Below are 18,360 nucleotides of genomic sequence, written 5' to 3'. Positions count from 1 at the left end.
TGTGCTGCTCATTTCTGGAGTTCTCACTATATGAGATAAACAAAAGAACAAATTTATTTCAGGAAAACTAAGAAGGAAAGAATGGCAGTGGATTTGCTGCCTGCTCAGGTGGCACTGTGTGGATGAAAGGCTCTTGGTGCTCCAGCCAGGAGTCAGTGCTGTGCCTCTGAGGTGAGAGAGCCAACTTCAGTACACTGGTCCACAAGAGACCTCCCAGCTCCACATAATATCAAATGGTGAAAATCTCCCAGAGATCTCCATCTCAACCCCAGCACCCAGCTTCACTCAACGACCAGCAAGCTACAGTGCTGGACACCCTATGCCAAACAACTAGCAAGACAGGAGAACAACCCCACCCATTAGCAGAGAGGCTGCCTAAAATCATAATAAGTCCACAGACACCCCAAAACACACCACCAGACGTGGACCTGCCCACCAGAAAGACAAGATCCAGCCTCATCCACCAGAACACAGGCACTAGTCCCCTCCACCAGGAAGCCTACACAACCCACTGAACCAACATTAGCCACTGGGGACAGACACCAAAAACAACGGGAACTATGAACCTGCAGCCTGCAAAATGGAGACCCCCAAAAAAGGAAGATAAGCAAAATGAGAAGACACAAAACTACACAGCAGATGAAGGAGGAAGATAAAAACCCACCAGACCTAACAAATGAAGAGGAAATAGGCAGTCTACCTGAAACAGAATTCAGAATAATGATAGGAAAGATGATCCAAAATCTTGGAAATAGAATAGACAAAATGCAAGAAACATTTAACAAGGACCTAGAAGAACTAAAGATGAAACAAGCAACGATGAACAACACAATAAATGAAATTAAAAATACTCTAGATGGGATCAATGGCAGAATAACTGAGGCAGAAGAACGGATAAGTGACCTGGAAGATAAAATAGTGGAAATAACTACTGCAGAGCAGAGTAAAGAAAAAAGAATGAAAAAAACTGAGGACAGTCTCAGAGACCTCTGGGACAACATTAAACGCACACAACATTCGAATTATACGGGTTCCAGAAGAAGAAGAGAAAAAGAAAGGGACTGAGAAAATATTTGAAGAGATTATAGTTGAAAACTTCCCTAATATGGGAAAGGAGATAGTCAATCAAGTCCAGGAAGCACAGAGAATCCCATACAGGATAAATCCAAGGAGAAACACGCCAAGACACATATTAATCAAACTGTCAAAAATTAAATTCAAAGAAAACATATTAAAAGCAGCAAGGGAAAAACAACAAATAACACATAAGGGAATCCCCATAAGGTTAACAGCTGCTCTTTCAGCAGAAACTCTGCAAGCCAGAAGGGACTGTCGGGACCTATTTAAAGTGATGAAGGAGAAAACCCTACAACCAAGATTACTCTACCCAGCAAGGATCTCATTCAGATTTGATGGAGAAATTAAAACCTTTACAGACAAGCAAAAGCTGAGAGAATTCAGCACCACCAAACCAGCTTTACAACAAATGTTAAAGGATCTTCTCTAGGCAAGAAACACAAGAGAAGGAAAAGACCTATAGTAACACACCCAAAACAATTAAGAAAATGGGAATAGGAACATACTTATCGATAATTACCTTAAATGTAAATGGATTAAATGCTCCCACCAAAAGACACAGACTGGCTGAATGGATTCAAAAACAAGACCCATATATATGCTGTCTATAAGAGACCCACTTCAGACCTAGGGACACATACAGACTGAAAGTAAGGGGATGGAAAAAGATACTCCATGCAAATGGAAACCAAAAGAAAGCTGGAGTAGCAATTCTCATATCAGACAAAATAGACTTTAAAATAAAGACTATCAGAAGAGACAAAGAAGACACTACATAATGATCAAGGGATCAATCCAAGAAGAAGATACAACAATTGTAAATATTTATGCACCCAACACAGGAGCACCTCAATAAAAAAGGCAAATACAGCCATAAAAGGGGAAATCGACAGTAACACATTCATAGTAGGGGACTTTAACACCCCACTTTCACCAAAAGACAGATCATCCAAAATGAAAATAAATAAGGAAACACAAGCTTTAAATGATACATTAAACAAGATGGACTTAATTGATATTTATAGGACATTCCATCAAAAAACAACAGAATACACATTTTTCTCAAGTGCTCATGGAACATTCTCCAGGATAGATCATATCTTGGGTCACAAATCAAGGCTTCGTAAATTTAAGAAAATTGAAATTGTATCAAGTATCTTTTCTGACCACAGTGCTATGAGACCAGATATCAATTACCGGAAAAGATCTGTAAAACATACAAACACATGGAGGCTAAACAATACACTACTTAATAACGAAGTGATCACTGAAGAAATCGAAGAGGAAATCAAAAAATACCTAGAAACAAATGACAATGGAGACACGACGACCCAAAACGTATGGGAAGCAGCAAAAGCAGTTCTAAGAGGGAAGTTTATAGCAATACAATCCTACCTTAAGAAACAGGAAACATCTCGAACAAACAACCTAAACTTGTACCTAAAGCAATTAGAGAAAGAACAAAAAAAACCAAAGTTAGCAGAAGGAAAGAAATCATAAAGATCAGATCAGAAATAAATGAAAAAGAAATGAAGGAAACAATAGCAAAGATCAATAAAACTAAAAGTAGGTTCTTTGAAAAGATAAACAAAATTGATAAACCATTAGCCAGACTCATCAAGAAAAAAAGGGAGAAGACTCAAATCAATAGAATTAGAAATGAAAAAGGAGAAGTAACAAATGACACTGCAGAAATACAAAAGATCATGACAGGTTACTACAAGCAACTCTATGCCAATAAAATGGACAACCTGGAAGAAATGGACAAATTCTTAGAAATGCACAATCTGCCAAGACTGAATCAGGAAGAAATAGAAAATATGAATAGACCAATCACAAGGACTGAAACTGAAAAAAATCTTCCAACAAACAAAAGCCCAGAAACAGATGGCTTCACAGGCGAATTCTATCAAACATTTGTAGAAGAGCTAAAACCTATCCTTCTCAAACTCTTCCAAAATGTAACAGAGGGAGGAACACTCCTAAACTCATTCTACGAGGCCACCATCACCCTGATACCAAAACCAGACAAGGATTTCACAAAGAAAGAAAACTACAGGCCAATATCACTGATGAACATAGATGCAAAAATCCTCAACAAAATACTAGCAAACAGAATCCAACAGCACATTAAAAGGATCATACATCATGATCAAGTGGGGTTTATTCCAGGATTGCAAGGATTCTTCAATATACGCAAATCAATCAATGTGATACACCATATTAACAAATTGAAGGAGAAAAACCATGTGGTCATCTCAATAGATGCAAAGAAAGCTTTCAACAAAATTCAACACCCATTTATGATAAAAACCCTCCAGAAAGTAGGCAAAGAGGGAACTTTCTTCAACATAATAAAGGCCATATATGACAAACCCACAGCCAACATCATCCTCAATGGTGAAAAACTGAAAACATTTCCACTAAGATCAGAAACAAGACAAGGTTGCCCACTCTCACCACTCTTATTCAACATAGTTTTGGCAGTTTTAGCCACAGCAATCAGAGAAGAAAAGGTAAAAGGAATACAAATCGGAAAGAAGAAGTAAAGCTGTCACTGTTTGCAAATGACATGATACTATACACAGAGAATCCTAACGATGCTATCAAAAAACTACTAGAGCTAATCAATGAATTTGGTAAAGTAGCAGGATACAAAATTAATGCACAGAAATCTCTGGCATTCCTATACACTAATAATGAAAAATCTGAAAGTGAAATCAAGAAAACACTCCCATTTACCACTGCAACAAAAAGAATAAAATATCTAGGTATAAACCTACCAAAGGAGACAAAAGACCTGTATGCAGAAAATTATAAGACACTAATGAAAGAAATTAAAGATGATACAAATAGATGGAGAGATATACCATGTTCTTGGATTGGAAGAATCAACATTGTGAAAATGACTCTATTACCCAAAGCAATCTAGATATTCAACGCAATCCCTATCAAACTACCAGTGGCCTTTTTCACAGAACTAGAACAAAAAATTTCACAATTTGTATGGAAACACAAAAGACCCCGAATAGCCAAAGCAATCTTGAGAATGAAAAATGGAGCTGGAGGAATCAGGCTCCCTGACTTCAGAGTATACTACAAAACTACAGTAATCAAGACAGTATGGTACTGGCACAAAAACAGAAAGATAGATCAATGGAACAGGATAGAAAGCTCAGAGATAAACCCACGCACATATGGTCACCTTATCTTTGATAAAGGAGGCAGGAATGTACAGTGGAGAAAGGACAGCCTCTTCAGTAAGTGGTCCTGGGAAAACTGGACAGGTACATGTAAAAGTATGAGATTAGATCACTCCCTAACACCATACACAATAGTAAACTCAAAATGGATTAAAGACCTAAATGTAAGGCCAGAAACTATCAAACTCCTAGAGGAAAATTTAGGCAGAACAGTCTATGACATAAATCACAGCAAGATCCATTTTGACCCACCTCCTAGAGAAATGGAAATAAAAACAAAAATAAACAAATGGGACCTAATGAAACTTCAAAGCTTTTGCACAACAAAGGAAACCATAAGCAAGGCGAAAAGACAACCCTCAGAATGGGATAAAATATTTGCAAATGAAGCAACTGACAAAGGATTAACCTCCAAAATTTACAAGCAGCTCATGCAGCTCAATAACAAAAATACAAACAACCCAATCCAAAAATGGGCAGAAGACCTAAACAGACATTTCTCCAAGAAGATATACAGACTGCCAACATACACATGGAAGAATGCTCAACGTCATTAATCATTAGAGAAATGCAAATCAAAACTACAATGAGATATCATCTCACACCAGTCAAAATGGCCATCATCAAAAAATCTAGAAACAATAAATGCTGGAGAGGGTGTGGAGAAAAGGGAACACTCTTGCACTGCTGGTGGGAATGTGAATTGGTACAGCCACTATGGAGAACAGTATGGAGGTTCCTCAAAAAACTACAAATAGAACTACCGTATGACCTAGCAATCCCACTACTGGGCATATACCCTGAGAAAACCATAATTCAAAAAGAGTCATGTACCAAAATGTTCACTGCAGCTCTATTTACAATAGCCCGGAGATGGAAACAACCTAAGTGTCCATCATCGGATGAATGGATAAAGAAGATGTGGCACATATATACAATGAAATATTACTCAGCCATAAAAAGAAGCAAAATTGAGCTATTTGTAATGAGGTGGATGGACCTAGAGTCTATCATACACAGTGATGTTAGTCAGAAAGAGAAAGAGAAATACCGTATGCTAACACATATATATGGAATTTAAGAAAAAAAAATGTCATGAAGAACCTGGGGGTAAGAGGGGAATAAAGACACAGACCTACTAGAGAATGGACTTGAGGATATGGGGAGGGGGAAGGGTAAGCTGTGACAAAGTGAGAGTGGCATGGACATACATACACTACCAAACTTAAAATAGATAGCTAGTGGGAAGCAGCCGCATAGCACAGGGAGATCAGCTCGGTGCTTTGTGACCACCTAGAGGGGTGGGATAGGGAGCGTGGGAGGAAGGGAGACGCAAGAGGGAAGAGATATGGGAACATATGTATATGTATAACTGATTCACTTTGCTATAAAGCAGAAACTAACACACCTTTGTAAAGCAATTATACTCCAATAAAGTTGTAAGAAAAAATAAAAACTTTAGGTACCAAAAAAAAAAGTAGTCCTGTCTTTTGAGCAGTAATAAAAAAAAAAGTATGCTTCAGACTTCTGCCTTTCTTTTTCAAAGCAGAATGCCAACAAACTCCCTTCATTGGGCAAGAACTTTTGTAGGTTAAGCACACACTCAAAGTGCTAAAAGTTAAAATCCTAAGAATGAGTCAGAGCAACCCAGGCATAGAGAATGTGATCACACACATCCTTTGTTATGTGTACCAGCATTGAAGTTTTTGTAACATAGAGCATGTTCTTGTATATGCTAGTTTAAAAGAAAAAAATACAGTGAGTGCCTTAACTGAGACACATGGTAGGAAACTGCCACCCAAGCACACTTCCGATTCATGACTTTCTCAGGTGAAGATTCCCATAGTATTTCTGAACCAGTCAAAGCTGTTCCACTTTGATAGATCACTTTTTTCATTTATTTAAATTCTTTATTATTAAAATTTTAATTCTTTATACATATATATGTGTAAATCTACTTATTTAAATATGCAAACACATGCATTTTTCCTCTATTACTCTTTGCCTGCACTTCCTTCACAACCCTCTGATCTACCAGCCCCTCCCAAATAATCCATGAGAACAACCTAGTGTGGATGTTACCACACTTTTCACTTATCTCATGTCATTATACATCAATATTTATATTATACCATGGCTTGTTTTACAAACTGATATTTTATTATACATACTTCACTTTATTTTGATTTTTCACACCATACAATACAAAATCTAGTCAAAAGTAATTTATTATTTTTTAACTGCTGTGCAACATTCCATAGTATAAATATACCATAATTTAACCAGCTAATTACTTTGCTTTTAGATTTTTACTATACAAGCTATCCACATGAAAATGTGTGTGTATGTGTGTGTATCAGGACATTCAAGTACAGTTGACCTTCAAACAACACAGGTTTGAACAGTGCAGGTCCACTTACACATGAATATTTTTCAATAAATATATTGGAAAAATTTCTTGGAGACTTGCACCAATTTGAAAACCTCACAGATGAATTATATAGTCTAGAAATATAAAAAAAATTAAGAAAAAGTCAGATATGTCATGAATGCATAAAATACATGTAGACACTACTCTGTGTTATTTACTACCATGATGTCACAAATCCATTATAAAAAGTTAAAATTTATCAAAATAAACACTTGAAGATCATACCTGGTGCCTTTGGCAGTCAAGAGAAATATAAACAAACATAAAAAGGTAGTATTAAATCATAACTGAATAAAATTATCTGTAGTATTAGTTTGGCCAAAAAGTTCCTTCCAGTTTTTCGTAACATCTTCCGGAAAAACCCGAAGGAACTTTTTGGCCAACCCAATATTTACTGTAATAATTTTGTAGCCACTTCCAAAAAAAAGCAATTTTGTTGCTTTTGCAGTGAGCTCAAGTGTTGTATCTGCTTAAAATGCCATGTGATGCTAATCATCTCCATGTGAACAGTAGTCTCTCCAGTAAAATGCATATGGCAGTAAAAAATGATCTCTCATGGAATTTGAGTATTTTTCACTGCATTCAGCGCAATACTGTAAACCCTGAATAACATCAGGGGACCCATACAAAGTGTCACTAGTGATGCTGAAAGTGCTCCCAAGAAACAGAGAAAAGTCCTGATGTTACAAGAAAAAGTTGAATTGCTTGATAATGTACCATAGATGGGGGTCTGCAGCTGCAATTGCCCAACATTTCAAGATAAATGAATCCAGAATAAGGACAATTGTAAAAAAAAAAAAATGAAATTTGTGAAGCCATTACTGCAGCTATGCCAGAAGGTGGGAAAACTTTGCAGTTTTTGAGAAATACCTTTTTATTTTGTATTGACAAGGTAGCTTTTCTGTGGGTGCAGGATTGCTCTAAGAAAGGCATACCTATACACTCTAATACGATTCAAGAAAAAGCAAAATCATTATATGACGACTTAAAGCAAAAGGAAGATGAAGGATCTAAAGCTGGAAATTTAATGCCAGCAAAGGATGGTTTGATAATTTTAGAAAGAGGTTTGGCTTAACAAATGTCAAGATAACAGGAGAGCAGCTTCTCCTGACCTAGAGGCAGCAGACAAGTTCCCAAAAGCCATTAAATAAATGAACAGAAAGGATATCTGCCTGAACAGTTTTTAATGCAGACAAAAGTACCTATTCTAGGGGAAAAAAAATACCACAAAGGACATTTATTAGCAAGATAGAGAAGTGAGCACCAGGCTTTAAAGCAGGAAGGGATAGGATAACGCTACCGTTCTGTGCAAATGCAGTTGGGTTTATCAGGACTGCCCTATATAAAGCTGCTAACCCCCAAGCCTTGAAGCGAAAAGATAAACACCAGCTGCCAGTCTTGGTTGTATCACAAGAAGGCCTGGACACTGGAACCCCTTCTTCTGGATTGGTCAGTCAGGAAGTACCTTGCCAGTAAGTGACTGCATTTTAAAGTTCTTTTGATATTGGACAATGACCCTGGCCACCCAGAACCCCATGAGTTCAACATCGAAGGTGTTCAAGTGGTCTACTTGCCCCCAGGCACAACAGCTCTAATGCAGCCTCTAGATCAAGGGGTCATAATGTAACAGAGGAAGAACAGAACTAACACCCTGTTGAAACTGCCTCCCTCATTCTTTAGCCTATATATTCTATTACTTTAGTCCTGCATGTCAAGAGTTAAACATTAGAGAAACACTGCTTGTGCCCAAATAGTTCAGTAAGTTTCCCGAAGAAAGTTCCCATCCCGCGGTCCAGCATTAGTTATGGCTATTACTTGTTGTCGATAAGGTTTCAGCCTAGAAACCTTGCAAATAAGCAGATATAAGAATGGTAAAGTAAAAATAACTGCTAACAACTTGAAGTTTTTGCAGGAGCCTTGTGATCCGGCCTACATGAGCAAGCAGAAGCACAAAGAAATGTCATGCTTCCCTTGAAGGCCAGGCATCTCCAAAAAGTCTGCAATCTGCCTTTACCCTTTAATCGTGAGCCCTCCCATTTCCCCTTTTCCCTTAGCATAAAAGAAGCCTGAATCTACTCCAAGTTAAGATGGTTCTTTAGGACATTATTCCACCACCTTCTCGGTTTCCTGGCTTTCTGAATACAGTCTCTAGTCCTTGCCCCAGCACCTCGTCTCTCAACTTATTTGCCTGTCGTGATGTGAGCAGTACAAGCTTGGACTCGGTAACGATAAGGAATTTAAAGGCTTATTACACACAGGACTCTATGGAAAGGATTATTAATGCTATGGAAGAGAACTCCAATAGAGAGAACATCATGAAAGTCTGTAAAAATTACACCATTGAATATGCCATCGTTGTTACAGAAGAAAGCTGTGAAAGCCAGAAGGCCCAATACAATAAATTCCTACTGGAGAAAACTGTGTCCAGATGTTGTGCGTGACTTCACAGGATTTACGACAGAGCCAATCAAGGAAATCATGAGAGAGATTGTGAATATGGCCAAAAAAAATGCGGTGGGGTGGGGTGAAGTGTTTCAAGATAAGGATCTTGGAGAAATTCAAAAGCTAACAGATACCACACCAGAGGAGTTCACAGAAGACAACTCGGTGGAGATGAGTGCTTCCAAACCAGTGCCAGATGAGGAGGAAGAAGACACAGAGGAAGCAGTGCCAGAAAACAGATTGACATTAGACAATCTGGCAGAAGGGCTCCAGTTATTCAAAACTGCTTCTGACTTATTTTACAACACAGACCTTTCTATGATACAGGCACTGAAACTAAAGCAAACGGTAGAAGAAGGCTTGGAACCATACAGAAACTTTTAGAGAAATGAAAAAGCAAAAAAGTCAGACAGAAATTAGAATGTATTTCTGTAAAGTTAGACCTAATGTGCTTGCCCCGCCTCCTCCCCTTCCACCTCCTCCAGCGGTGCCGCCTTTGAGACAGCGAGACCAACCCCTCCTCTTCCTCCTCAGCCTACTCAACGTGAAGACGATAAGGATGAAGACCTTTATGATGATCCACTTCCACTTAATGGATGGTACATAATCATCATGCCTTACACTTTTTTTTTTTTTTTTTTGCGGTACGCGGGCCTCTCACTGCTGTGGCCTCTCCCGTTGCGGAGCACAGGCTCCGGACGCGCAGGCTCAGCGGCCATGGCTCACGGGCCCAGCCGCTCCGTGGCATGTGGGATCCTCCCAGACCGGGGCATGAACCCGCGTCCGCTGCATCGGCAGGCAGACTCTCAACCACTGCGCCACCAAGGAAGCCCTCTTATACTTTTTAACCTTTTAACTTTTTTTAAACCTTTTAACTTTTTAACCTATTGCTTTTCTGAGCTTTTCTATTTTTCTATTTCTGATTTTTCAAAGGTCTAAAATTAAAAAAAAATTTTACTATACAACATTTTTCTTCTGATTAATACACACTTCTCTGGTATGTTCTTATTTTCTATCTGAATGTTATTTGCTTCACTTTCATCTCATTACCTTTAATAACATATAGAGTTAGACAGATTTTACTCACTATTCTTTTTTAAGCTTCTTATGGTGGTCTTTATTTTTCTTTTCAAACAACTTCACTGCTTTGTCTATTATAACTATACATGTCCACTTTAGAAAAGACTTAAAGCATAACAAGTATAAAAGAAGGGAGAAAAAAATCATCTGAAATCCTGCCACTCAGATAAACTACTGACATTCTGCTGATCATCTTCCTAGATATATTTGTGTGCATATATACACACAGAGATGTCCAGTTTTATACATATTAAACCATACTATACATATTTTTTAAGAGTCATGTTGAAAGTTCTTTAACATTTTATGTCAACAGAATTTTTTTAAAATACATCAAACTATTTTCCTTCCTTCCTCATGTTTAACAGCTTACTGAGGTATAACTGACATAAACTGCACATACTTAAAGAGCACAAGTTGTAATAGGTTTTGATGTAATAATAAACATATCCATCATTCACAAAACGTTTCTTCCTTTTTTGTTATGCTTCCCTTTTGCTCATCCCTGCAACCACTGTTCTTTCTGTTACGATAGATTAGTTTGCATTTTCTAGTTTTTTTATATAAGTAGAATCATACTATATGTACTCTTTTTGTCTGGCTTCTTTCACTTAGCATAATTATTTTGAAATTTATCCACGTTGTTTTATGTACCTATTAGTTCATTTCCTTTTATTGTTCGGTAGTATCCTATTATATGCTTATAAAACGATTTGTTTATCCATTCACCTACTGATGGACATTTCAGGCCGTTTTCAGTTTTTGGCAATTACAAATGAAGCCATTGTAAACATTCGCGCTTAAATCTTTGTATGCACATATGCTTGTATTTTTCTTGGTGAATACTCGGAGTGGAATGACTGGGTCATGTCATATGCATATGATTATTTTGTTTAACTTTTTACCTGTATTCCAAAGCAGTGGGATAATTTTATATTCCCAAAAGTTACAGTTCTCCCACATGTCCACCAACACTTGGTATGGTCAATCTTTTTCATTTTCGCTGTCTAACAGGTTTGTAGTGGTATCTCTTATGGTTTTAATTTATATTTCTCTAGTGACTAATAACATTGAGCATCTTTTCATGTGCTTATTTTCCATTCACATAACTCTTTTGGTGATGTGTCTGATCAAATATCTTATTTTTCATCAACCTGTTTTCTTATTATTGACTTTTTAGAGTTCTGTATATATTCAGGATACAAGCCCTTTGTTGGACAGATGATTTGCAAATATTTTCTCCCAGTCTATGGCTTGTCCTTTTATTCTTCTGATAGAATAAATAAAAACTTTTTAATTTTGATGAAGCCCAATTATCAACTTTTTATGGATTATGCCTCTGTGTCACACCTAAGGAATATTTGTGTCATCCAAGGTCATAAATATTTTCTCTTACGTTTTCTTCTAGAACTTTCATACTTCAAGTTTTATATTAAGGTATATGATCCACTTTGAGTTAATCTTTACATATGGTTAAGGTAAAACTGCATTTGGTTAAGGCCTAAAGTTAATATGTAAACATGAACTTATGTTGGATAGTAAAATTAAAGGTGGTTTTCCTTGTTTCGATTTTTTTCTTTTAGAATATTATAATGCTAACTTTTAAATGAACATACCATTATAAAAAGGAAATACTATGGGGTCAAGATGTGTTCCTAAGCTGAGCCCTAACCTAATCCACTGAAATGCTGACTTGATAAATGCAGCTGATACAGTAGGGACATCAGCTGCCTCTCAGAGAGAGTGAGTTAGATAACCTGAAACGTATCTGGAAACAGTGACATACTGTCTTATTGGTGGAAGACAGTTCTCCATGGGTTTCCCATATTTCTGAATATATTGTGAGCAGAGGAACTAAACTACCTTTGTTCTAGACTTTTTTTTTTTTTTGATTTATAACAACAGGAATTTATTTCTCAGTTCTGAAGTCTGGGAAGTCCAAGTTTAAGGTGCTAGGAGATTTGGTTTCTGGTGAGGGCCTGCTTTCTGGTTCACAGACAGCTGTCTTCTTGCTGTGTCTGCACTTGGTGAAAGAGACCTAGACTATCTTTTTAAGGATGTGTGTACTGAGAACAGCCCTGGGAAATAGAGAATATTTCCCTTCAGAGGACAGAAGGTTTGTTTGCTTTCCAGCAAAATAATGTTTCCCTCTGGCACAGAGGTTTGGCAGATTTGCTTGTATCTCACTATAAAATATGGGTGTTGGATTTTCTAAATTTGGGATTCCTCAGCTGTGACACAAACCCACCACGTGCATAGCACATAGCTGTGCCTTCTGCCGCCCCCATGGAACTTGGGGGCCAGGGTAACGGACATGAGCTTGAAGCTCATCAGCTTGCCATGCCATGAGTAGCAAAGTCTTTTGTGCCTGACCCAAGAGTCCTGTATATTCTTCTAGGCCACCTTGATAATTTTCAAGTAGGGTAAAGTCTCAGGCCCTTCATAGCTCTTGACACTTACCTCTACTCTTTAGGCTTGAATACAGATCCCCTAAGAGCATATCTGAGTCAGTTTACTGTCAGTGATTCTATCCCACTATTTTTAAAAAGATTTGTTTTTATGAACTATTAGGAGAAGTTTCCTATGTATTATCGATAGTATAGAATAACTTTCCCAACTTTATAGATGGAGGACTCCCTCCCCTATTGTAATCATCAACTATGGCCTTTTATCTAGCTATAATGCTCTATCTCAGAGATAAGCTTGGCTTATGAAGGTTTTTTTGTTTTGATTTGGTTTGTTTTTTGCCACTACACCTCTGTTGCCTAACTCTCTGTAAACCTTGGTTTTCAAGGTAGAACTCTCATGTTTAGATATTTTATTTTGCTGCTACAATACTCTGTTCCCCCACCATTGTGCATTGTTGATGGGGATGTAAATTGGGGCAGCCACTATGGAAAACATTGTGGAGGTTCTGTAAAAAATTAAAAATTGAACTACCCCATGACCCAGTAATTCCACTTCTAGGTATATATCCAAAAAAAAAAAAAAGACAAAATCACAATCTCAAAGAGATATTTGCACCCCCTTGTTCATTGCAGCATTATTCATAATATCCAAGATATGGAAACAACCTAAGTGTTCATCGACAGATGGATAGATAAAGGACAGATATATAGATAAAAGGACATTTAAAGAAAATAAAAAATATATATACATACGTATATTTCAGCCATTAAAAAAAAGGAAATTCTACCATTTGTGAAAACATGAACCTAGAGGACATTACGGTAATTGAAATAAGCCAGACATGGTAAGACAAATACTGTATAATCTTACTTATATGTGGAATCTAAAACTCGTAGTCAACTAAAACTACGAGTCAAACTCGTAGAAGCAGAAATTAAAGCTGTGGTTACCAGGGACTGGGAGGCAAAGGAAATGGGGAGGTGTTGATCAAAAGGATATGAACTTTTAATTATAAGATGAATATGTTCTGGGGAATCTAATGTACAGCATGGTGACTACAGTTAATAATATTGTATTGTATACTTGAAATTTACTAAGAGAGTAGACCTTAAGTGTTTTCACCACAAACCAAAAAAAAAAAATAAGGTAACCACGTGAGGTGATGGATACATTAATTAAGTTGATTATCATTAAGTTGGTTATCATTTCACTATACATATATGTGTACATATATATAATCATCAAAAGGACAGGGAGGGCTTCCCTGGTGGCGCAGTGGTTGAGAGTCCACCTGCCGATGCAGGGGACACGGGTTCGTGCCCCGGTCCGGGAAGATCCCACATGCCGCGGAGCGGCTGGGCCCGTGAGCCATGGCCGCTGATCCTGCGCGTCCGGAGCCTGTGCTCCGCAACGGGAGAGACCACAACAGTGAGAGGCCCGCGTACCGTAAAAAAAAAAAAAAAAAAAAAAGAGCACAGGGAGATAAAAGTACACTACTGTAATGTTCTTACATAATACACAAAGTGTTAGAATATTATTTGAATGAAGGCTCCAACAAGTTCACAAAGTATATTGTTAACTTTAAAACTTTAAGCAAAAAATAAAACAAAGGAAATAAGCTATTATTGAAATGAAATAATAAAAATAATTCAATTAACCCAAAAGTAGGTTAGAAAAGAGAGAAAAATAACAAAGAAAAACTGGTAAGGAGAGAAAATAGATAACAAAATGGTAGATTCAACAAAGTATTTCTACTAAATAAAAAATAAATATAGAGTGCAATCTTTAAAATAAAGGAAAAATAAAATCAAAATATTTTGTAATCAGGTACTACGAATATTGATGTATAAATGCTTGGAGTGACTATACTAGAAATACGTGGTACATGAAACACTAGTTACGATGTTCATACCTATACGTGAAGTCACTGAAAATGCAACATGTACAACTTCAGACTGATATACAGGTGGTGTGTAATTGTCACTCAAATATTTGGAATGAGGTTGCCATTGGTGATACATTTTCCTAAACAGTGAACAACACTTTTCAGAGATAACAGTGTTTAGTCTGCCCTTACAGTACACAATGGTTGCATTCCTGAAATATTCAGTGAACTTTAAACCATGCAAGAGACACTTTGGTTTTATTTATCTTACAAAGTTAGGTTCTTGGTTCACCAACTTGCTTTTAGACTACATGAATGTTGGGCCATTCAAATCATTTATAGGAGGAAAGATAATTCTTTGTTCCATGTAACTTTAAAAAATTGAGGGATGTCTAACATAGTTTGGTTTCAACCAATAAATAGCAGTAGTTCTCTCCTATTATTGGGACAACCTGAAATGCCCCCCACCATATATTTCCTAAATATTCCCTAAAGGTGGCACTTTCCCCACTCAGATCATCCTCATGGAGAAAAATAGTAAAGACTGCTGGGACGGTGAAGACAGTAATGTCTGTGGATCACAGTTAACAAATAACTCTCTTAGAATACATAGCCATATAAATATTCTCCGTAGTGTGGAGTTAACCAGGGTAGAGCTATAAAGCATATCATCGTTCCTACGATCCTTAGGCTGTTGTCTTTGACAAAGTATATGGCTTACCATTCAGTTTCTTTCTCCTTTGTTTCTTACCATCTACCTATTTACAACACCCCCAAGTACTTCAAGGTCAACCCCTCCTTTCTCAGAACCGCTTGTGAAAGCAGAGAAAACAGTTTTCCTCTTCTGCAGTCACAGGCTTGCCTCTGAGTCAATAGTAATAATCCCCAGGGTGCAATTCCGGTGATAATGAAACATCATTATCAGAGCAATGTAATTCCTCAGTGTCTCCAACACCTCCTCTGAAGAATAGCATTGTGGCTTTTCCGTTTGCAAAATCAAAGCATCCATTAAAGTACTTTTTGAAATGTAACCAGGGACAGTCTTCATTTAAGGGGATCAGAAAATTGCTAACAACTTCAATAGACTTTTAACTGGCTTCTAGAAATCAAGTTTCCAAAAACATAAAACATTGACTTCTAGTCTCGAGCCCCCTGTTAATATAAACTATTGGCACATATTGGATATATTCTGCATGTGAAATGTTGCATATATTCTGATATGTTAACTGATATTTACCTTGTGTCTCTGTCTCATTCAAAAGAAGCCCTTGCATCCACTGATTCTTGAAAATGGGAAAATAGAGGGAGAAGTGGCAAGAAGAGCCACACAGTAATGGACTGCACCCCAGAGAAGAAACACTGTGCTGCCACCCTCGACCCCTGGCTTGGGTCATATCCCAGGTGGGATTATTTATACCATATTAATTAAAATTTTCAATGACCTTCGCAGAACAGTTCTGAAATTAACATTATGAAAGAACTTTGTTTCAAGCTGTTGTTACAACATTTTTTGTCTAATCAATTATAAAACAGATTTTATTCAGCCTAATTTAGATAAAATAGTTTCCAACCACAGGTGTGTTTTCATGTAAGAGCTTCATTACATACTGAAGGCTTTGCAAGTGCTTGGAACTTTAGGCTAAACATCCCTGTTTTTGGTATGAGCACAGATGGCGGTACCACCACACAGTACGATTTGTTTTTGAAATGAACCTATATAATAAATCACTCTACTATATATATATATATATATATATATACACACACATAGAGAGAGAGAGACAGAGAGAGTATGGTATATATATATACGTGTGTGTGTGTGTGTGTGTGTATATATATATATATATTCAATCTATAACTTTAGACAATTCTAACTTATTCAAATAAGCCCAACACTTCTAATACATTTTGTAATTATAAAAATTCACTAATCTGTAAATCACTTCCCCATCTGCTATATAATATAATGACACTTTTTAATTTCAATGTTTATCAAACTGTTGATTCAGAATCACCAATTCAGATAGCATATGGATGTCTCTTTCATTCCACTGTAGGTGGTTGATATATTTTGACAGATACAAAGAAAACATAAAAAATGATGTTTGCTTTAGTGGAAACTATTCCAAATTAATATGTTACATAGTAAAGACTTATCAGTTAATATAAAAATGGTTAAATAATATAAATCATGATTATAGCTCATGGGTGAAATTGGGCTAAGTCGGTTATCATCTTTATAACATTTTATGAATTTGAGAAAAAATTTACATGCCGTTTTCACCAAGAATATTAAACTTGTACAAATGGCCAAAATTATATTAGATACAACCTCATCATTGACTATTCCACTGATTAATAATATAATACGAAATTGTTCTTATGTGTTTTTTTTCTCACGGACCTTTGAGGTTTTCATGTATTTCTCCACAAACTCAGCCAATTTTTAATTCAGTTGCTTCTGAAGTAGCATGTGCCCAAAGTCTGCATATTCTACAATAAGATGTGTGGAAAACAACCTTTGGCAAATAATATAAAAGGCTGTATAAGGACCTTCCTTTCCATAGCAAATCATTTGAAGTCATTAAACTTTTAAAGTTACACTCTATGAAAACAATTTTTAGAATAGTCAATTTGAATTCAAAAGATGCTTTTTTCCAATTTACAATTCATACAGCTCCTTATATTTACCCTTCCTTTTTCATTTATGAACATTTTAGTCATCTCTGTATCCATAAAGACAAAGAAGAAGAAAGCAGGAGAAAATCCAAAGAGTTTCATGTGTGGTTTACTGATTATGATTTAAAAATTTCCTGAAGGGAAGTGAAAGTGCCTTATGAGAAGTTCATGTATCATCCGCACATTTTAATAACCCTGGACCTTCAGTACCAAGGATACTTCAAACTTGGCCGATAAGCTTTATTTCTTCAGCTGTGTCATTATTGTTTAACTAGCCTGTCACATTAGGATCATTTATAATACTTTATAGAAAGACTTTTTCTCTGTTATCTAATGGTTTATAGTCTCCTGGAGTGCCAGAACTACATCATAATTGTCATATATTAAGCATCTTAATTATCCACAGATTATAGCACAAAACTGTACAGAGTAGGCTCTCAGTAGATTATAGTTGAATAAATGTGTATTTGAGCTATTAGGCTGATGTTAAAATGGGCCTATATCAATGCTTATGATCATTTTCAAAAATGTATCAGATTGGCCTTCAAGTGAAAATATTGAAAAATACAGTTTACAGAGCTTAAAAAAAGATTTACACCCTTAAGAGACTGTGATAAAACCAGATGGCAGGTTGTCAACAATGGAATTTTGCAACGTTCACAGAAGACATGTATTATAGGCTAGTTGAGACAGCTTCGTTCTCCAAATAGGATCTTAAATTATACACCACTAAAGCAACCAGGGAACTCATATTCGTGCAATTAAAATGAGAATGTTCTGGGCTTCCCTGGTGGCGCAGTGGTTGGGGGTCTGCCTGCCGATGCGGGGGACACGGGTTCGTGCCCCGGTCCGGGAAGATCCCACATGCCGTGGAGCGGCTGGGCCCGTGGGCCATGGCCGCTGAGCCTGCGCGTCTGGAGCCTGTGCTCCACAACGGGAGAGACCGCAGCAGTGAGAGGCCCGCGTACCACAAAAGAAAAAAAAAAAAAAGAGAATGTTCCAAACTTACAACAGCATGTATCTTTTACTGATGTCTTTGTCTAGAAGAGCATCCCTTTATTTGATTTTTGCCCCTTTCCCCCACGCAACTCCAATATACAACTATATGCAAGTGTGGATCGGAGAATAAACAATGAATGAAAATGGAAGAACAG

The 18,360-nt window shown here is 37.0% G+C and overlaps 1 long non-coding RNA gene across 2 annotated transcripts in view; it reads right to left on the bottom strand.

The window, feature by feature from the left end:
• LOC137204464 (uncharacterized) overlaps window positions 1-18,360 on the bottom strand; it is a 136,917-nt gene that overhangs the window by 97,443 nt on the left and 21,114 nt on the right. The gene's annotated exons all lie outside the window — the stretch shown is intronic.

This window comes from Pseudorca crassidens, chromosome 13 (genome assembly GCF_039906515.1).
Source record: "Pseudorca crassidens isolate mPseCra1 chromosome 13, mPseCra1.hap1, whole genome shotgun sequence".
Classification (NCBI taxonomy): domain Eukaryota; kingdom Metazoa; phylum Chordata; class Mammalia; order Artiodactyla; family Delphinidae; genus Pseudorca; species Pseudorca crassidens.
Note: the sequence above shows the minus strand (reverse complement) of the source record. Positions and strands in the feature narration are given on the sequence as shown.